The sequence below is a fragment of the Cetorhinus maximus genome, chromosome 11, assembly GCF_964194155.1.
Source record: "Cetorhinus maximus chromosome 11, sCetMax3.hap1.1, whole genome shotgun sequence".
NCBI classification, from domain to species: domain Eukaryota; kingdom Metazoa; phylum Chordata; class Chondrichthyes; order Lamniformes; family Cetorhinidae; genus Cetorhinus; species Cetorhinus maximus.
The window spans coordinates 124,424,965-124,441,163 of NC_135889.1; the positions used below are offsets into that span (position 1 = coordinate 124,424,965).

A 16,199-nucleotide genomic window follows, 5' to 3' on the forward strand; every position below is an offset into this window, starting at 1 on the left:
TTGGACACTGAAGCAGTCCGTGCCCATATGCAGCAAGACCTGGACAACAACATTCAGGCTTGGGCTGATAAGTGGCAAGTAACATACGTACCACACAAGTGCTAGGCAATGACCATAGAATCACAGTGCAGAAGAGGCCCTTCCGCCCATCGAGTCTGCACCAACACGTGAGAAACACCTGACCTACCTACCTAATCCCATTTACCAGCACATGGCCCTTGGCCTTGAATGTTATGACATGCCAAGTGCTCATCCAGGTACTTTTTAAAGCATGTGAGGCAACCCGCCTCCACCATCCTCCCAGGCAGCGCATTCCAGACCGTCACCACCCTCTGGGTAAAAAAGTTTTTCCTCACATTCCCCCCCCTAAACCTCCTGCCCCTCACCTTGAACTATGTCCCCTCGTGACTGACCCTTCAACTAAGGGGAACAGCTGCTCCCTATCCACCCTGTCCATGCCCCTCATAATCTTGTACACCTCGCCCCTCATAATCTTGTACACCTCGCCCCTCAATCTTCTCTGCTCCAACGAAAACAACCCAAGTCTATCCGACCTCTCTTCATAACTTAAATGTTTCATCCAGGGCAACATCCTGATGTATCTCCTCTGCACCCCCTCCAGTACAATCACACCCCTCCTATAATGTGGCGACCAGAACTACACACAATACTCCAGCTGTGGCCTCACCAAGGTTCTATACAACTCCAACATGACCTCCCTACTTTTGTAATCTATGCCTCGATTGATAAAGGCAGGTGTCCCAAATGCCTTTTTCACCACCCCACTAACATGCCCCTCCACCTTCAGAGATCTATGGACACAGATGCCAAGGTCCCTTTGTTCCTCAGAACTTCCTAGTGTCCTGCCGTTCATTGAATATTTCCTTGTCAAATTACTCCTTCCAAAGTGTTATCACCTCACACTTTTCAGGGTTAAATTCCATCTGCCATTTATCTGCCCATTTGACCATCCCGTCCATATCTTCCTGTAGCCCAAGACACTCAACCTCAATGTTAACCACCCGGCCAATCTTTGTGTCATCCGCAAACTTACTAATCCTCCCCCGGACTTAGACATATAATAGGGGACCCAGCACAGATCCCTGTGGTACACCACTGGACACTGGCTTCCAGTCACTAAAGCATCCTTCTGTCATCACCCTCTGTCTCCTACAACTAAGCCAATTTTGAATCCACCTCATCAAATTAGCCTGTACCCCATGTGCAATTGCCTTCTTTATAAGTCTCCCATGTGGGACCTTGTCAAAGGCTCTGCTGAAATCCATATAAACTACATCAACTGCACTACCCTCATCTACACACCTGGTCACCTCAAAAAATTCAGTCAAATTTGTTAGGCATGACCTCTTTCTGACAAAGCCATGCTGACTATCCCTGATCAAACCTTGCCTCTCCAAGTGGAGATAGATTCTCTCCTTCAGAATTTTCTCCAATAGTTTCCCTACCACTGACGTGAGACTCACTGGCGAGTAGTTCCCTGGCTTATCTCTACAATCCTTCTTAAATAGCGGAACCACATTAGCTGTTCTCTCGTCCTCTGGCACCTCCCATCTCCAACAAGAGAGAATCCAACCATCTCCCCTTGACATTCAGTGGCATTGCTACCACTGAATTCCCCCACTGTCAACATCCTGGGGGTTACCATTGACCAGAAACTGAACTTGACCAGCCATATAAGTACTGTGGCAGGTCAGAGGCTGGGAATTCTGCAGAGAGTAACTCACCTGACTCTCCAATGCCTGTCCACCATCTACAAGGCACAAGCCAGGAGTGTGATGGAATACTCTCCACTTGCTTGGATAAGTGCAGCTCCAACAACAGTAAAGAAGCTCGACACCACACAGGACAAAGCATCCCAGTTGATCGGCGCCCCATCCACCACCTTCAACATCTACTCCCCCACCACCAACCCACAGTGGCAGCAGTGTGTACCATCTACAAGATGCACTGCAGGAACTCACCAAGGATCTTTAGGCAGCAACTTCTAAACCTGTGCCCTGCACCACCTAGAAGGACAAGATTAGCAGATGCATGGAAACACCACCATCTGCAAGTTCAACCTCCAAACCACATACCATCCTGACTTGGAACTATATCTCCTTTCCTTTACTGTTGCTGGGTCAAAATCTGGGAACATCCATCCTAACAACATTGAGTGTACCTACACCACATGGACTGCAGCAGCTCAAGAAGGTGGCTCACCACCATGTTCTCAAGGGCAATTAGGGATGGGCAGTAAAAATTCTGGCCTAGCCAGTGACACCATGTTCCATTAAAGAATAAAAAAGGAGTGGAGAATCTAACTAGCCTTGCAAGATTTGGATAAGGTGAGAGCAGGGGCGCAACTGTATAAGAGAAAAGGAGAACCAGAAATAAATGGGGATGGATAACAGTGCCAATGATGAAATATTTAGATAAAGAAGTCAAGCACCAGTAATGAAAGGTCTGGACAAGGAGCTCCAGAATCAGTCATGTAGTTCTCTCCTATACTATACCGTAGTATACGCGAGAGTAGTGAAATTTATGAAGCTGTTGCCTGAACTGAAGAATTTTAGTTACGAGGTAAAATTAGACAGGTGAGGGTTGTTTTCTTTGGAACAGAGAAGGCTCAGGGGAGCCATATTTAAAGTGTATAAAATTATGAAGGGTCTATATGGACTGAATAGGAAGGCCCTATTCCTGCTGATTTGAGGGTTCCATAACCAGGGGCTTGACAAGTTGGTAGATGCTGGGAAGATGTTTCCCCTGGCAGCGGAATCTAGAATAAGAGTCACAGTCTTGGAATAATGGGTCAGCCATTTAACACTGAGATGAGAATGTATTCATTTCAAGGGTTGTGAATCTCTGGAATTCTGTACCCCAGAGAGCTGTGGACGCTCAGTAATTGAGTTTATTCAAGACAGATTGATAGATTTTGGATACTAAAGGAATCAAGGGATAGGACAAGAAAGCAGTGTTGAGGTAGAAGACCAGCCTTGATCCTATTGAATGAGAGCAGCCTAAATGGCCTAATACTGCTCCTATTTCTTATGTCCTTAAAAGTCTGGATAGGTAAAGGTGCAGAACAAAAATCAAAAGGTTTGGATAAGACACAGTTGACACACCATCCTCATCCAATGCCTGTTTTCCTCCATTCTGCTGGATGGGATTTCCCTCACTGGTTCCATTATTATCCACCTATTAGGAACCAGAGAATCACTTGGAATGGCTTCTGTTCCAGCACCTGCACCTATGGTGATCCCCAAGAATCTATCTTTGAACCCCTGCTATTCCAATCTACATTCTCCCTTCAGTGACACCATCCAAAAACACATTAGATTCCGCATGTTCAGTGATGACGTTTAGCTCTACCTCACGACGACCTCTCTTGACCCATCCAGCATCACTAATTTGACAAAATGTTCGTCCAATATCCAGTACTGGGTGAGCAGAAATTTTTTCCAGTTGAATATTGGTCAGGCAGAAACAATTGCCTTCACTCTCTGCCACAAACTCTGTTCCCTAGCCGCTCACTCTATCCCTCTCCCTGCAACTGTCTGAGCCTGAACTGCACCATTTGCAACCTTGATGTTATATTTGACAACAAAATTACCTTCTGACCACATATTTGCTTCATCACCAAGACGACCTACTTTCTTCTCTAACATCCTACCTCAACCCATCTGCTGCTGAAACCTTCATCCTTGCCTTTTTTTAACCTGTAGACTTGACTATCCTAATGCTCTCATCTTCCACCCTCCATAAACTTAGACTTAACTGAAATTCTGCTGCCAATATCCAAACACACACCAAATCCCGTTCATATATCACCCCTGTGCTCACTAACTCATTCTTTCCCAGTCTGCCAACACCCCAATTTTAAAATTCTCATCTTTGATTTCAGATCCTTCAATGATCTTGCCTCTCCCTTTCTCTGTACCCTCCTCAGCCACACAAACCTGTGCTCCAGCATTTCTGGCTTCTTGCGCGCCCATGATTTTAATTGCTGCACCATTGGCAGCTGTACCTTTTACTCCCTAAGCCCTATGCTCTGAAATTCGCTCCCTAAAGCTTTCCATCTCTCCTTTAAAGATGATCCCTAAAATCTACCTTTGACCAGGCTATTTGTCATCTGTCCTAATGCCTCTGAATGTGACTGTGTCAGCCTTTGGTGTCACTCTTGTGAAGCACCTTTGGATATTCTTCTACATAAAAGATGTTATGTCAATGCAGGTTGTTAAGGAAGGTAGAAGAATTGGTCATGAATGATCCAAATAACAGTGGGAGCAGATCTTTCAACAAAAGACCTCATTAAAGAGAACAACAATAAGAGGTCTGGGTAACAAATGGGCTAGTTCATTGTGTATATCTTCTCATTCCTTCCACAGATATGGCAACATCTACTGCCCCTTCTCTGTAGGCACATAAAATCATCTTTCATACCATTAGGAACTTCAGTGTAGCCTTAATTATATATTGTCTATGGGTATAATGTTTCGTGCAACAGTGCCATCACTTGCTGCCAATGTTTTAAGAATGTGCTTTTAAACCATGTCTTATGCTTTTCCTGGGTTACCTTCAATGATAAATATGCATGAGCTGGGCTGGCTGCTGTGTTGCCTTTTGGAATTGAGGGGCCCTCATCTCAATCACTAAGTGTTAAAATGGATAATCTTCAGGTTTGATCTTTTGTGTTTCCGCATAGAAGAGAGTCCGTTTGTGACACACAAATGCCAGGCAATGACCATCTCCAACAAGAAAGAATCCGACTTCTCCCCATGATATTCAATGGCATTACCATCGCTGAATCCCCCACTATCAATATCCTGGGGGTTGCCATTGACCAAAAACTGAACTGGACCAGCCATATAAACACTGTGGCTACAAGAGCAAGTCAGAAGTTGGGAATTCTGTGGTGACTCTCCAAAGCCTGTCCCAACATCTACAAGGCACAAGTAAGGAGTGGGATGGAATACTCTTCATTGGTTGGATGAGTGCAGCTCCCACAACACGAGAAGTTGGACACTATCCAGGACAAAGCAGCTAGCTTGATTGGCACCCCATCCACCATCTTGCATATTCACTCTCTCAACCGCCGACGCACAGTGTAAGCAGTGTGTACCATCTACAAGTTTCACTGCAGCAATTCCCCAAGGCTCCTTTCAACAGCACCTTCCGAACCCACGACCTCTACCAACAAGAAGGATAAGGGCAGCAGATGCATGGGAACACCACAACCCGTAAGTTCCCCTCCAATACTGTGCTTACTTGAAACTATATCACCGTTCCTTCATTGTTGCTGGGTCAAATTCCTGAAACTCCCTAACAGCAACATGGGTGCACCTACAGCACATGAACTGCAGTAGTTCAAGAAGGCAGCTCAACATCACCTCAAGGGCAATTAGGGATGGACAATAAATGCTGGCCTGGCCAGTGACACCCACATCCTGTTAAAGAATAATAAAAAACATTACGTCATATGTTCAGGCCTCAGATCGCCACACCACCTGATTTTTGGTTAGGGTCTGTTCCACCAGGTTACTACTTACTTTCACATCCACCTCATTTTTCCAGAATTATTTCCATCCATCATCAGCAGCATCCAGCTTTAAATAAGGCAGTATAGACAGTGCCTTCATAACTTGGAATTTGCTATCTGCTACCTTTCCTCACTGAACAAGGAGGAGTGGTCTCAGCCCTTTTGTAGGCTACATAAATATTCTTGGGGTAAGTAAATAGAAGGTTGCTGTGAAAATGAATTTTGATGGTGTGTCCCCTTTAAGCTGTTGCAGTCCTTCAAATTCAACTGCATACAATTCCCAGCCCTCAAATGGTGAACTTTCAATCAAAAGCCACTGCTGGGAGCTTGCCAACTACCAAAATTAAGCTGGGCTTGTGAAATCTGGCATGGCCATACCACTTGTTCTGTCAGGCAGCAATCCTGTTCCACCATTAGGTTGCTCAGGCTTATGACCTAGTAGCTCCTGTGTCTAGAGATGCACGTGGTAGATAAAGCACTCCATTCTACCCTGTCCTTAGACAATGTTCATGTGTCACTCCAGCATCTGTTGATCAGCTAGAGATCACTACTGTCAGTCTGGTGGAAGTTCATCTTGGGTCACTATCTTCTACATCCAGTAGGAGCCCATTGCATGACCTGATGGGCAGGCTGCGATGTTGGAAGTCAGGGTCCATGGCCAGGCCAGCTGAACCGTCTTTTACAGATGATGGATGAAACTAGAGGCTGTTCTGAACGCTTTCTTACTTCAGTGTTGCCTGTAATCCTTCGAAGACAGCTCGTATCAAAGACATCCAGTTTCCTTTCCTGGCAGGTTTTCAGGTTCCAAGTTTCACAACCATTTTGAGTGGAGAGCACATTTGTATTGTAGAACCTAAGCTTTGTTTTCATGGAAAGCTTTTTATTGTTCCAATAAGTCACCAGGGCTAGATGGATTGTATCCCAGGCTGTCAAAGGAAGCCAGGGAGGAAATAGAGGATGCTCTGAGGATCATTTTCCAATCCTCACTAGATACAGACAAGGTACCAGAGGATTAGAGGTCTGCGAACGTTGTACCATTACTTAAAAAGGGTGCGAGGGATAGATGAAATAATTATAGGCCAGTCAGTCTGACTTCAGTGATGGGCAAATTATTAGAATCAGTGGTTGATGGATGTTTTTGCAAATGGAAAATGGTTTCCAGTGGCATTCCACAGGGCCCAGTTTTGGGTCCCTTGCTGTTTGTTGTATATATTAATGATTTGGACTTAAATGTGGGCAGCATGATTGGGAAATTTGCAGATGACACAAAAATTGGTCATGTAATTGATTGTGAAGAGGATAGCTATTGTCTCCAGAAATATATCAATGGTTGAGTGGGTGGAAAAATGTCAGATGGAATTCAATGCAGAGAAGTGTGAGGTAATGCCCTGGGGGAAGGCAAACAAAGCTAGGGAATACACAATTAAATGGGAGGATATTGAGAGGGGTAGAGGAAGTGAGGGACCTTGGAGTACATGTCCACAGGTCCCTGAAGGTGGCAGGACAAGTGGATAAGGCGGTAAAGAAAGCATATGGAATGCTTTCCTTTATTGGATGAGGTATATAATACAAAAGCAGGGATGTAATGATGGAACTTTATAAAATGCTGGTCAGGCCACAGCAGGAATTTTGTGTACAGTCCTGGTCGCCACATTACAGGAGGAAATAATTGCTCTGGAGAGAGTACAGAGGAGATTTACAAGAATGTTGTCAAGGCTTGAAAAATGCGGCTATGAGGAAAGATTGGATAGGCTGGGGTTGTTTTCCCTGGCATTGAGGAGGCTGAGGGGTGACTTGATTGAGGAGTACAAGATTGAGGGGCCTAGATAGAATAGACAGGGATGCCCTGTTTCCCCCTAGCAGAGAGGTCAATTACCAGGGGGCACAGATTTAAGGTGATCGGCAGAAGGATTAGAGGGGACATGAGGAAAAACTTCTCCACTCAGAGGGTGGTGGGTGTTTGGCATTCACTGCCTGGTTTGGTGGTGAAGGTAGAAACCCTTCACTCATTTAAAAGGCACCTGGATCTGCACCTAAAGTGCAGTAACCTGCCAAGGCTACAGACCAGATGCTGGATGGTGGGATTAAAATGGACAACTAGTTTTTTTATTTTTCCTTTTTCAGCCAGTACAGACACAATGGACTGAATGGCCTCTTTCTGTGCTGTAACTTTTCTATGGTTCTAAAACTTTTAAATTTAGTTGAAAGCTGATGATGCTTTACCTATTGTCATATTGAGTTCTTTGTCTGTGGCTCCCTGGGCATTAATGGAACTGCACAGATAAGTGAAATCCTCTCCTATCATATCTTTTGTTTTCTTGGCATTTATTGAGTGCCACTCTCTCAGCCTGATTATTGATTGAGTTAGTGAGCTGTTGAAACCCTGTTACGCTATTGACAGGGCAGCGATGTCATCACCAAAGTCCAAGTCTGTAAACCGACCATCATTGATCCATTTCAACCCAAGATTGTCCTTGGTTGACTTTCTTAATATTCAGTCAATGGTGACAACAAGGGGAAAGGATGCAACCTTGTCTGACGTCAGACAACACATGGAACCAGTCACTGTAACCATCCTCTGTCCTGACACAGCACCTGGAATTCTCATAAATCTTCTCAGTTGCTGAAACCATCCTTGCTGAGATGCTGTATAAAGAGAGAATTTTCCAGAGTGAAGGCCAATGTAGGCTATCAAAGGTTTTGATGAAGTCAATAAAGCTAATGGCCAGGAGAGCTTGGTGCCCTTGGCAGTTCTTAACGATGCCCCTCAGTGTAAAAATCTGCTTAGCCGCAAGAGCATCTTGCTCTGAAAGCTGCCTGTTGTTCTTGGAGTACACAATTCACTATATTTCAAAAACAATGAAGGATAATTTGGCATTGTATTTTAGCTGGTATTGATAGAGTACTCCCATCGATTTGTCACATTTGGTGAGATTGCCTTTTTTGTGATGCACACAATTGACCCATCTTTCCAGACTTGGGGAAGAACGCCAGAGTCCCATACTGGTTGGAAAGTTGACATTGTCTCTGTACAGTTGCTTCTCCACCTGCCTTGAGCAGTTCTGCAGTAATATTATCTATACCAGGAGATTTTTTGCTCTTGGGTGTAGCAATTGCCTTTCTCATCTAATTTTCAATGAACTTCTCTACGCTTAAGGGAAGCTCAGTTGGAGGCTGATCAGCTTGGGCTGATTTGGTTGGAGTAGACCTGTTGAGAACTCCTCGAAGTTGTCTGCCCACCATGATGACTTGTCTTCAGCTTTCGAGATAAGTGTACCGTATCCCACTGTAATCATTTCCACCCTTGCTTTAATACTGCCTGAAATCTTATTTCTAATTTGGAACAGTGATCTCATGTTATTGTGGGATTCTTGTGCTTGATCGTTGATCCATTCTCACTTGCCTTTTTGAGGACTCCTTTTCACTTCCCTGTTTTTATTTATATAAGCCTGATGGAAGGCAGTGTCTCCTGTTTCACTTTTCTGTCGTTAGTGATGAAGTACCTTTCTTTCTGCTATAAATTCCCATGTGTAGTCACTAGATCCATGCTTCCTTCAAAGACTTCTGGTATCCTAGCTCAGAGTGGAAAATACTCCCCACTTGCCTGGACAATTGCAGCTCCCACACACTGAAGAAGCTTGACACCGACTAGGGCAAAGCAGCCCACTTGATTGGCACCACATCCACAAATATTCACTCCCTCCACCACCAACGCACAGTAGCAGCAGAGTATGCCATCTATAAGGTGCACTGCAGGAATTCACCAGGGCTCCTTAGACAGCACTTTCCAAATCCACGACTGCTACCATCTAGAAGGAGAAGGGCAGTAGATAGATGGGAACACTATCACCTGGAAGTTCCCTTCCAAGTCTCTCACCATCCTGACTTGGAAATATATCGCCGTTCCTTCACTGTCGCTGGGTCAAAATTCTGGAACTCCCTTGCTAACAGCACTGTGGGTGTACCTACACCGCATGGACTGCAGCAGTTCAAGAAGGCAGCTCACCACCACCTTCTCAAGGGCAACCAGGATGGGCAATAAATGCTGGCCCAGCCAGCAAAACCCACATCCCATGAATGATTAAAAAAAATTTCCTGCCCTAAGTTTCATCATTTTTGACATTGTCTGTACCTTTAAGCTGCTGCAGGCCTTTAAATCCTTCAAAGTCTTACTGTTTCCCACCCATGATAAAATGGGGGTTAGGTCTGTCTGAGTTGTCCCATTAATTAGAGAAACAATACTCTACATTGCACCAGTAGAATTTTTTGCATTTCCCACATTAGCTCTTTGGTGTAGCATTGCTTGCTAGTTTCAAATCATGGGCTGTTGTATATTCCGAGTTTGCATACAATTGGAAGTAAGTATTGCTGGATCACATTCATTAGATGAAAGACCTTAGAGCTGATCGACAGAGATTTATATTCATTCATTCTGAGCTATATTCAAACCCAGGTCTCTATAGCTCAGTGTCCTAATCAATTTATGAGATAAACTGTAACCTCTCCAGTCCAGAATGCTTAGGATCAAATCATTTCTGGATTTTGGAATTTTCTGGATTATAGAATGATGTTACATATGAACTAGGAGCAGGAGTAAGCCATTTGGCCCTTCAAGCCTGCTCCGCCTTTCAATAAGATCATTGCTAATCTGATTGTAAACTCCCGTCTAACCCCGATAACCTTTCACCCCATTATTAATCAAGAATCTATCTAGCTCTGCCTTAAACATATTCAAAGACTCTGCTTCCAATGCCCTTTGAGAAAGACAGTTGCAAAGACTCACAACGCTCAGAGAAAAAATTTGTCTTAAATGAGTGACCCCTTATTTTTAACCATGATCCCTAGTTCTAGATTCTCCCACAACAGAAAACATCCTCTCTACATCCACTCTATCAAGACCCCTCAAGATCTTAAAGGTTTCGATCAAGTCACCTCCTCTAAACTCCAATGGATACAAGCCTAAACTGTCCAACCTTTGCTCATAAGACAACCCACCCATTCCTGATACGAGCTCAGTAAACCTTCTCTGAACTGCTTCTAACACATTTACATCTTTCCTTAAATAAGAAGACCAGTGCTGTACACAGTACCCCAGATGTGGTCCCACCAGTGCCCTGTATAACTGAAGCATAGCTTCCCTACTTTTGTATTCAATTCCCCTCGCAATAAATGGTAACACTCTATTAGCATTCCTGGTGTTTCCAAACAATAGATTTCCAGACTAGAGAGGTTACAGTATAGTTCCCTGTCTTTGCTTTATAACTGATTTTTTTTTTGTTCTTGGGATGTGAGCGTCATTGCAAGACCAGCCTTTATTACCCATCCCTAATTGCCCAGAGAAAGTTGTGGTGAACTGCCTTCTTGAAGTGCTGCAGTCCAATGTTGGGATGACTACAGTGCTGTTATGGAGGGAGATCATGAATTTTGACCCAGTGACAGTGAAGGAACAGCAATATAGTTCCAAGTCAGGATGGTGTGTGACTTGGAGGGGAACTTGAAGATGGTGGTGTTCCCATAGTCTGCTGCCCTTGTCCTTTTAGATGGTAGAGGTCGCAGGTTTGGAAGGTAATGTCAAAGGAGTATAGTTGAGTTACTGCAGTGCATATTATAGATGGTACACACTGTGCCACCAGCGGTGGAGGGAGTGAATGTTTAAAGTAGTGGATGGGGTGCAAGTCAAGTGGGCTGCTCTTGATGGTGCCGAGATTTTAGAATGTTGTTGGAGTTACACTCATCCAGGTAATTGGAGAGTATTCCATCACAATCCTGACTTGTGCCTTGTAGATAATGGACAATCCTTGGGGAGTCAGGAGGTAAGTTACTTGTCACAGAATTCCCAGCCTTTGATCTGCTCTTGCAACCACAGTATTTATATGTATAAGTGGTAGTTGTAGGGGATTCTATAATTAGGGGAATTCATAGCGTCCTTTGTAAGCAGGATCGAGATAAGCAGGATCGAGAGTCCCGCATGGTATGTTGCCTGCCCGGTGCCAGGGTGAGGGACATCTCTGCCCGGCTTGAAAGGATATTGGAGAAGGAGGGGGAGGATCCAGTTGCTGTGGTCCACGTCGGGACAAATAACATAGGTAAGACTAAGAAAGAGGACCTGTTTGGGGATTATCTGGAACTAGGAACTAAATTAAAGAACAGGTCCTCGAGGATTATAATCTCTGGATTACTACCCGAGCCACGTGCAAATTGGCATAGGGATGCGAGAATAAGGGAAGTAAACATGTGGCTAAAGAAGTGGTGCGGGAAAGAGGGGCTCCATTTCGTGGGGCATCGGCATCAGTATTGGAACAGGAGGGATCTGTACCATTGGGACGTTCTCCACCTGAACCAATCTGGGACCAATGTTCTAGCGAAAAGGGTAAATAGGGTGGTCAACGGGACTTTAAACTAGAAAGTGAGGGAGAAGGGAAGGGTAAAACTCCAAGAAGTATGACTAATGGGAAACAAAGCAGGTTAGCGTATGGGGGGGGTGGATTCAATTTCATGGAAAATTATGAAAAAACTGATAAGAAAGAAGAGCCCAGGAGAGGCTATTAAAGTCTCCAGAACACAAAATAGGACAGAGTGTTTGGAAAGGGCTAGAAATCTAACTTCAAGCACATCAGATAAAGGGATGACAATGAGAAAGGGGACAGGAAATACAGGACTGAAGGTGTTGTATCTGAATGCACGCAGTATACGAAATAAGGTAAATGAGCTTGTGGCGCAGTTTGAAATTGGCAGGTATGATGTGGTGGGCATCACGGAGACATGGCTGCAAGGAGATCAGGACTGGGAGCTAAATATCCAATGATATACATCCACTCGAAAAGATAGGCAGGTTGGCAGAGCGGGTTGGGTTGCTTTGTTAGTAAGAAATGAAATTAAATCGATAGCAAGAAATGACGTAGGGTCAGATGATGTAGAAACTGTGTGGGTAGGGTTGAGGAACCGCAAAGGTAAAAAAACCATAATGGGAGTTATGTACAGGCCTCCGAACAGTAGTCAGGATGTGGGGCACAAGATACACCAGGAGATAGAAAAGGCATGTAAGAAAGGCAAGGTTACAGTGATAATGGAGGATTTCAAAATGCAGGTAGACTGGGAAAATCAGGTTAATAGTGGATCCCAAGAAAAGGAATTTGTGGAATGTCTACGAGATGGCTTTTTGGAGCAGCTTGTGGTGGAGCCCACTAGGGAACAGGCAACTCTAGATTTAGTGATGTGTAATGAGGCAGATTTGATAAGGGAGCTTAAGGTGAAGAAACCCTTAGGAGGAAGTGACCATAATATGATAGAATTTACCCTGCAATTTGAGAGGAAAAAGCTGGAATCAGATGTAACGATATTACAGTTGAATAAAGGCAACTACAGAGGCATGAGGGAGGAGCTGGCCAGAATTGACTGGGAGATGAGCCTAGCAGGAAAGACAATGGAACAGTAATGGCAGGAGTTTCTGGGAGTAATTTGGGAGACACAGCAAAAATTCATTCCTAGGAAGAAGAAGCATACTAAAGGGAGGATGAGGCAACCATGGCTGACAAGGGAAGTCAGGGACAGCATAAAAGCTAAAGAGAAAGCATACAATGCGGCGAAAATCAGTGGGAAACCAGGGGATTGGGAAGTCTACAAAGACCAACAGAGGACAACTAAAAAAGAAATAAGGAGGGAGAAGAATAAAAATGAGGGTAAACTAGCCAGTAATATAAAAGAAGATTGCAAGAGTTTTTTTGGATATATAAAGGGTAAGAGAGAGGCAAAAGTGGACATTGGGCCGCTGGAAAATGACGCTGGAGAAGTAGTAGTGGGGAACAAAGAAATGGCGGGGGAACTGAATAGGTACTTTGCGTCAGTCTTCACAGTGGAAGACACGAGTAACATCCCCAAAGTTCAAGAGAGTCGGGGTGACTCACCTCGACGCTCGAGGTGAGTATGGTGGCCATTACCAAGGAGAAGGTGCTAGGAAAACTGAAAGGTCTGAAGGTGGATAAATCACCTGGACCAGATGGATTACACCCCAGAGTTCTGAAGGAGATAGCTAAAGAGATAGTGGAGGGGTTAGTGGCGATCATTCAGGAATCACTGGAGTCAGGGAGGGTCCCAGAGGACTGGAAGATCGCTAATGTAACCCACCCTGTTTAAGAAGGGAGTGAGGCAAAAGATGGGAAATTACAGGCCGATTAGCCTGACCTCGGTGGTTGGTAAGATTTTAGAGTCCATTATTAAGGATGAGATTTCAGAATACTTGGAAGTGCATGGTAAAATAGGGCAAAATCAGCATGGTTTCATCAAGGGGAGGTCATGCCTGACAAATCTGTTAGAATTCTTTGAGGAGGTAACGAGTAGGTTAGACAAAGGAGAGCCAATGGATGTTATCTACTTGGACTTCCAGAAGGCCTTTGACAAGGTGCCGCACAGGAGGCTGCTCAGTAAGATAAGAGCCCATGGTGTTAGAGGCAAGGTACTAGATGGATAGAAGATTGGCTGTCTGGCAGTAGGCAGAGAGTGGGGATAAGGGGGTCCTTCTCAAGACAGCGGCCGGTGACTAGTTGAGTTCCTCAGGGGTCAGTGTTGGGACCACAACTTTTCAGTTTATACATTAATGATCTAGATGAAGGAACTGAGGGCATTCTGGCTAAGTTTGCAGATGATACAAAGATAAGTGGAGGGACAGGTAGTATTGAGGAGGCGGGGAGGCTGCAGAAGGATTTGGACAGGTTAGGAGAATGGGCAAAGAAGTGGCAGATGGAATACAACGTGGGGAAGTGTGAGATCATGCACTTTGGAAGGAAGAATAGAGGCATAGACTATTTTCTAAATGGGGAGAGAATTCAGAAATCTGTGCAAAGGGACTTGGGAGTCCTAGTCCAGGATTCTCTTAAGGTTAACTTGCAGGTTGAGTCGGTAGTTAGGAAGGCAAATGCAATGTTGGCATTTATTTCGAGAGGACAAGAATATAAAAGCAGGGATGTGCTGCTGAGGCTCTATAAGGCTCTGGTCAGACCACATTTAAAATATTGTGAGCAATTTTGGGCCCCATATCTCAGGAAGGATGTGCTGGCCCTGGAGAGGGTCCAGAGGAGGTTCACGAGAACGATCCCAGGAATGAAAGGCTTAACATATGAGGAATGTTTGAGGACTCTGGGTCTATACTCGATGGAGTTTAAAAGGATATGGGGGGATCTGATTGAAACTTACAGAATACTGAAAGGCCTGGATAGAGTGGACATGGGGAAGATGTTTCCATTAGTAGGAGAGACTAGGACCCGAGGGCACAGCCTCAGAGTAAAGGGAAGACCTTTTAGAACAGAGATGAGGAGAAACTTCTTTAGCCAGAGAGTGGTGAATGTATGGAATTCATTGCCACAGAAGGCTGTGGAGGCCAGGTCATTGATTGTATTTAAGGCCAAGATAGATAGGTTCTTGATTGGTAAGGGGATCAAAGGTTACGGGGAGAAGGCGGGAGAATGGGGTTGAGAAACTTATCAGCCATGATTGAATGGCAGAGCAGACTCGATGGACCGAATGGCCTAATTTCTGCTCCTAGGTCTTATGGTCTTATGTATAGTCCAGTTGGGTTTCTGGCCTTGGTAACTCCCAGGATGTTGATGGTGGGGGTTTCAGCAATGGTAATGCTATTTAATGTCATGGGGGGATGTTTAGAATCTTTCTTATTGGAGATCGTCGTTGCCTGGCACTTGAATGGCATGAACGTTACTTGCCACTTGTCAACTTCAAGTCTGATTGTTGTCCAGGTCTTGCTGCATTTGGACATGGACTGCTTCAGTATCTGAGGAGTTGCGAATGGTGCTGAATCATCAGCGAACATCCCCACTTCTGACCTTATGATGGCAGTTAGGTCATTGATGAAGCTGCTAAAGATGGTTGGTTCTAGGACACTACCTTGAGGAACTCCTGCAACGATGTCCTGGGACTGAGATGATTGGTCTCCAACAACCAAAACCATTCTCCTTCATGCTAGGTATGACTCCAAACTGTGAAGAGTTTTGACCCTGATCGCTATGACTTCAATTTTGCTACAACTCCTTGATGCTATGTTCGATCAAATATTTCCTTGATATCTAGGGCAGTAATTCTCACCTCACCTCTGGTATTCACCTCTTTTGTCTATGTTTGGACCAAGCTTGTAATGAGGTCTGGAGCTGAGTGGCCTTGGTAGAAACTAAACATTCGTAAGCAGGTTATTGCTGAATAGTACCACTTGATAGCACTGTCAAGAACACCTTCCATCACTTTGCTCATGATTAAGAATAGATTGATGGGGCAGTAATTGGTCAGATTGGAATCGTTGTGGGCAAGACATAACTGGGAAATTTTCCACATTGTCAGGTAGGTGTCAGTGTTGTAACTATACTGGAACAGCTTGGCTAAGGGAACAGCTAGTTCTGGAGCACAAGTCTTGGTACTCCAACCAGGATGTTGTCAAGGCCCATAGTCTGTGCTGTATCCAGTGCCTTCTGTTGTTTCTTGATATCACGTGGTGTGAATTGAAATGTTTGAAGACTGGCGCCTTTGAATTTGGGGACCTCAGGAAGAGATGGCTTTAGTTTTGCCTTAGTTCAGTCTTGCCAGTCATTCACATCCTAAGTATCTTACTTAACTGAACTGTGACACTGCACATCTAATCCCTGATGCTCACATGCAGATG

General features: G+C 44.5%; 1 protein-coding gene across 2 annotated transcripts in view; it reads left to right on the top strand.

The window, feature by feature from the left end:
• LOC144686906 (desmin-like) overlaps nucleotides 1-16,199 on the top strand; it is a 154,898-nt gene that overhangs the window by 122,425 nt on the left and 16,274 nt on the right. The gene's annotated exons all lie outside the window — the stretch shown is intronic.